This window comes from Mesocricetus auratus, unplaced genomic scaffold, assembly GCF_017639785.1.
Source record: "Mesocricetus auratus isolate SY011 unplaced genomic scaffold, BCM_Maur_2.0 Super-Scaffold_100001, whole genome shotgun sequence".
Classification (NCBI taxonomy): domain Eukaryota; kingdom Metazoa; phylum Chordata; class Mammalia; order Rodentia; family Cricetidae; genus Mesocricetus; species Mesocricetus auratus.
The window spans coordinates 4,098,261-4,104,253 of NW_024429187.1; the positions used below are offsets into that span (position 1 = coordinate 4,098,261).

Consider the following 5,993-nt stretch of genomic DNA (forward strand, 5'->3'; position numbering starts at 1 on the left):
CGTAGGCTGTCAGTGGGGGAAGTTGGGCAGTTCCTTCCCTCTTCACACCCAGGAGGCCACCTGGCTCCCGCCTCGCCTCGAGGCAGGGGAGCAGACAGGTGGAGCATTGTGAGGCCCAGTGCACTTGAGGAATCTGAATTTAATGTCAGCCCCCCTCCCACCACTGTCCTTCCAACTGGTCCTGCTGGAGAATTACCCTTGACAAGGAAGAAGAATGACAAGCTCTCATGTTAGTAGAGGTTGGAATTCTTTTTTTTTTTTAAGGTGGAGTCCGTTTCTCTAATGCTGAATTACTCAAATGTGATCCAGCCCATTGAGGGGAGGGGAGTGGGGCTGGTTAGGAATGCTGACTCCCACCCTACTCAGACCCCCAGAAAAGAATCTGCCTTTTGTCACAGCTGCTGGGTGGTTTATTTGAGAGCATGTTTCATTTGAGACTCACCGATCAAATAGCTTACTATTGACTTGGTGAGACTGGCCACATGGCTCTTAACAGTCTTCTGCATTCCAGAAACGTCTGCCCTTCCCTGCTCAGTGGTAGTGGGTGTGCAATTGCAGAGACTACCTCAGCCAAACCGCCCCCCCCCCCCACTTCCCTACCCGTCCTTATCTTACACTGGGTGTGAGACAATTATGTTTAGTTATCTCACTTCATCTGATATTCCCTGGGAACATAAAGCATGGATTATAAAGATCAATTTTATTGATGAGAAAATGACCTATTTGCTCCAGGTCACCGGCCTACTGATTGGTTTCACCCACGTAATTGCTGAACCTGCAAGCTTCCAACTTCCCTGTGTACGTGATCCAAACCAGAACGTTCAGTCCTTGAAAACATGAAGCTCAAAAAAGAAGAAGAAGAAGAAAGAAATCAGAAACATAATGCTGGGTTTGGTGTGAGTCATAAATTCCACCACGAAGGGCTGAAATAAGGACATTTTCCCGAGCCTCTGCAAAGATGCCAGTAGTTGAGAGGCCCTTTTGAATGAGAGGTTACATGGCTTGAGTTTCAAAGAAAAGAATGTTGAAAGAAATCTTCCAGATGAGAATGGTCTCCAGATGTGAACATGGCTCTTCCAGATGTGTGGACAAGTAGGGCGGGGGACATGGGGGAATCAGATGCCTCACATGTCTGCAAAATGAAATGGAAAGATCTCTCTCAGCCACAGGGAAAGTGGAGCAAGAGGGAAGGAGATGGTGCTCAGCTAAACTCGCCACTGACGGGCTGGGCTAAAGGCTGAAGCGAAGCCCAATAGTCGACTGCAGGCTGATAGTTTAAATAGTCAGTTTGCACGGCAGGCACACCTCACAGAACTGTTGGAGAGTGCCTGGAGGAACTCACTGTTCTTAGACCTGAGCAGACCTGCTTTGGGCCTCTGGGAGGAGCCTCCCCGTCCAGGTCCAGAGCCATCAAGCTGCAGAGCCAGACAGACAGGCTAAGAAACTCAGTCAGGAGAGAAGGGAACGGAGCCCAGAACGAAGAAGGAGAAGGAGCCAGGAATCGCACAGTCCTCTCTTTCTTCAGTTTCTGAATCAGCAACCGTTCTCTTGGGGGTCACTGAGTTTGTCCCTTTACAATGGCTAGAAGGTTCCATGATTCTCAGATGAGTAAATCACAAACCACACAAAAAGAAGGCTGTGTGGCTAAGTCAACTTGCTTTGTCACAGTTCTGCAAAGCCTAGCTGCTGTCAGGCTCTTGGCTGCATGCAATTAGCTGGCTTATCCCCATGCCAGGTTCTTCTGCCAGATAATGGACCTAGGGTTTCGTCTGTCCATGTGACCATCTTCCCAACCTCTTAGAGACCATCTAACAGTCACTATTCCCCAACACTCTGGAAAAATCCTTGTTTTATTTGTGTGTGTGTGTGTGTGTGTGTGTGTGTGTGTGTGTGTGTGTGTGTACAACTTTGGGAGTTTGTTCTTTCTACCACAGGATCCACCACAGGTTTGGCCTCAGGTCATCAGGTTTGCAACATAAGTACTTTTATGTGATGAATTGTTCCACCAGCCCCTAACCCATATATAACCCTGGCTGACCTAGACCTCACCATGTAGACCAGGCTGGCTTCAAACTCCCAGAGATCTACCCATCTCTGCTTCCAAAATATTAGGATTAAAGGTGTGTACCCACCATGCCTGGTCACCTCTATATTTTCAGTCAACACAATCAACATTGCACTGGTGTGACTAGTGGCAGGGGTTAACATCTTTATTTCTCTCTAAGAATCCCCAGGGTTTAAAGGATGCAAACAAATCAAACACATTTAAGTTATGGGCCATTTACATCATTAAAAATGTATATATGTAATAGTGCCTACATATTTATCACACACAGTAACTGGCATAATCCCTGGTTAATGTGCTGATAATACATTTAATAGTTGATTTCTTGTGAGCTGGCTCAATGGTTAAGAGCTCTTTGTGCCCTTCCTGAGTACCCAGGTTCAATTGCCAGCACCCAGTTCCAGGGTAATCTGATGTCTTCTTTCGGCTTCCATGACCACTAGACATGAATGTGGTACACAGACTTACATGCAGGAAAACAACCATATACATAAAATAAGAATAAATAAATCTAAGAGAGAAAGAAGAAATAGTTGCTTTGCTGAAAAATTTACTTGGCTGTTTTGTTTTCTCTTTTGCTATTTGGAGACTAACTCTCCCTGTGAAGTCTAGCCCAACACCTTTCTCAAGGGCCCCCAGCAGTCAGAAGGCAGATTTTCCAGTTAGACAGCATTAAGTTTTCTGGAAGGGTTGAGTTCAGGACCAGTACCTGTCCAGTCTCAGGGAGACACATGTCATTGCTCTGAGATTCAGGTATCAGGAAGTATTGTCTCCATCAGTGTCATCATCACCACCCGAATGACTAGACATTCTTCATGCCCTTTTGTTCTCAATGTGATTAAATCCTGAAGCTGCCAATTGCTTAAGCTTGATTCTACACACGCTGTGCCCACTTCTCAATTTTATAGGATTGATTCCATCCTGACTTACTAGAAGAATACATTAAAGGTTTTTATTGTTCTTAAACTCACTTTGAATTGAGTCAAGGCACAGAAAATTAAGTTGAGTTTAGTTATACAGATAGTCTTTTTTAAAATGCATATATTCATTCTGGTTTTTAACCATGAGCTTGTGCATTCATGCTTCTGAAGTGGATATAGTCCACATCTATTGTGTTATGACAAAGGTGTCTTTGTTCTTGTAAGTTGGTTGTAGTCATTATGTTTTGTACGATTCCACAAGACCTGATGCTACCAATAGCCCACAGCACCTCCACACGCTGCACTGTCAGGTCCTAAAGACTGCATTTAGTTAAGCGTGTCAGCTCAAGCTGGGCGGTGGTGGTTCACTCCTTTAATCCCAGCACTTGGGAGGCAGAGGCAGGTGGATCTCTGTGAGTTCAAGGCCAGCCTGGTCTACAAAGCTACACAGAGAAACCCTGTCTCAAAAAAGAAATAAAATAAAACAAAGAAAGAGTGTCAGCTCATGAAGGTCTCATGTCTTCTGTTTCTGCCCCCATCCCGCTTCCCTCAGGGCAGTGAGGTAGGAGAGAGGATGTTTTGGTTGACCTGTTTCCCTGGGGTGAGCAGGGCAGTTCAGTCAGATACAGAGCCTGTCTTAGAGGAGATTGCAGCCATGCGCTCTATAGCTTGTAACCCCCGCTACAATGGCTAAAGCTCCGCAAACCCAGCCCTTGTCTTCAGAGTCCAAGAGTGTGATTTCATTTCAAATGTTCCTTCCTGGTCTCTGCTTTCCTCTTCAACTGTCTGTTGCACTCAGCCCTCTGCCTCCACACTTGGTATTTCTAAGCCTTTGGTGACTGGAGCAAAAGCGATACCTCTGGAAGAAATTGTTCAACCTACCAGTTGATCTCTTGCATGCCAAGGCATCTCACCTCAAATATTATTAACACATCACTTGAAGTCTACTACTGCTTCGGTATGTGTAGGCAAATAACATACATGCATCGCGTTTGTGGTTACCAACTTCCTATTCATCTGGGTAGTGTCATCCCCATTTTTAGGTGAGACAATGACTCAGGCTGATTCCCTTGCCCAAGACCCTGAAGCAATCAATCAAATTAAACCCAGTCCATCTGACTCCAAGGATTCCCAGCTCTGATTCACATATGATATCAAGAATTTCTGAAATGCCCAGGATGCTCTGTTTTAATTCATTTTATTAAGAAAAACAATAGTGCACATCTTACCTAGAGGCGGTCTAACGAAGTGAAAGGAAGGAGACACAGCCAGAAACATGGAAGTCACCCATCCATGCTAAAGGGAGCACTTGGCTTGTAGAGAGACGTCCCCTGAGAGTGACTATTGCCTTTGCTGAGTGAACTCGACACTGGTGGATTGATTTAACCCTGTACCACAACCTGACAGAACAGTTTCCCTTCCTGGTTCATGACCTTGCTGTTGGAGAGGCAGATTCTCTACCTGGTAGTCTCTGAGTAAGAAAAGCAAGAGCTAGGGGAGTCAGGGTGACACAGTGGTGGTGGGTCCTGGCCAGCTGGGGGAGTCAGGGTGAGACACAGTGAAGGGAAGAGGATCATCCTTCAATCAATGATTGAAAGTATGGAATTTCACTGTGACAGTATTTTTTATAGAAAAATTACAGACCATTTCCCTTCCAGTCTTTCTTGTGTATATCCTCTACCCCGACACCTTGAAGGGCTACCAGTCCATGTCACCAGAAGAGATCAGCCTACATGTTGCTTATGGTTAGAAATGTGTTTGGTTGTGTATTTGTACTCTCATTCTGACTCTTCCCAAAAAAAAATGACAACTGATGTCTTTACCTGCCCCTGACACTCTGTAGAAAGGCAATCTATAGACATGCAGGCACTCTGTAGACATACAGACACTCTGTAGACAGGTAGACACTCTATAGACATACAGGTACTCTGTAGACAGACAGACACTCTGTAGAAAGGTAGACACTCTATGTAGACAGGCAGATACTCTATAGACATGCACTCTGTAGACATACAGGCACTCTGTAGACATACAGGCACTCTGTAGACATACAGGCACTCTGTAGACATACAGACACTCTGTAGACAGGTAGACACTCTATAGACAGAGATGTACTCCGTAGAGACATGCACTCTGTAGACAGACAGACACTCTGAAAACAGACACTCAGTGGATAGACAGACACTCTGTAGACAGACAGACACTCTGTAGACAGACAGACACTCTGTAGACAGACAGACACTGTGTAGACAAAGGCACCAAAGGCACTCTGTAGACATGTACTCTGTAGACAGACAGGCACTCTGTAGACAGACAGACACTCTGTAGACAGACAGACACTGTGTAGACAAAGGCACCAAAGGCACTCTGTAGACAGACAGGCACTCTGTAGACAGACAGACACTCTGTAGACATGTACTCTGTAGACAGACAGGCACTCTGTAGACAGTCTGGAGGAAATCAAAACAGTATCCAGAAGCTCTGATACCACTAGTCATCAGTACAACCCTTAAGTCTGTCTCAAGACATGGAATTCAGGAAGAAGCAGGGGATCTTTCCCAGGGCATCAAGAACACTCCAGGACCTAGTGAGACAAGAGGAAAGGCCTTACATTCTGAGCCCTCAAAACAAGATTTTAAAGAAACTCCTTCTGGTCCTTCACTGATGACAAGCAAAAAAGCCGAAGACATACCCACTTCTGAGCTCTTCTTTGCCCTCCACCCCCACTCAGTTCTGAGCTCTTCTTTGCCCTCCCACCCCCTACTCAGTTCTGAGCTCTTCTTTGCCCTCCACCCCCACTCAGGACAGAGCTCTTCTTTGCCCTCCACCCCCACTCAGTTCTGAGCTCTTCTTTGCCCTCCCACCCCCACTCAGTTCTGAGCTCTTCTTTGCCCTCCACCCCCACTCAGTTCTGAGCTCTTCTTTGCCCTCCCACCCCCACTCAGTTCTGAGCTCTTCTTTGCCCTCCCACCCCACTCACTTCTGAGCTCTTCTTTGCCCTCCCACCC

At 46.0% G+C, this 5,993-nt stretch overlaps 1 long non-coding RNA gene across 1 annotated transcript; it reads right to left on the reverse strand.

Annotated features, from left to right (window-relative positions):
• Window positions 1-681: 681 nt before the first annotated feature.
• LOC121139736 lies at window positions 682-4,327 on the reverse strand. The gene is made up of 2 exons (XR_005876651.1): window positions 4,215-4,327; window positions 682-1,132 (listed from the first exon to the last, which is right to left on the reverse strand). It is a non-coding gene; the product is annotated as an uncharacterized LOC121139736 (long non-coding RNA).
• Between the last annotated feature and the right edge of the window lie 1,666 nt (window positions 4,328-5,993).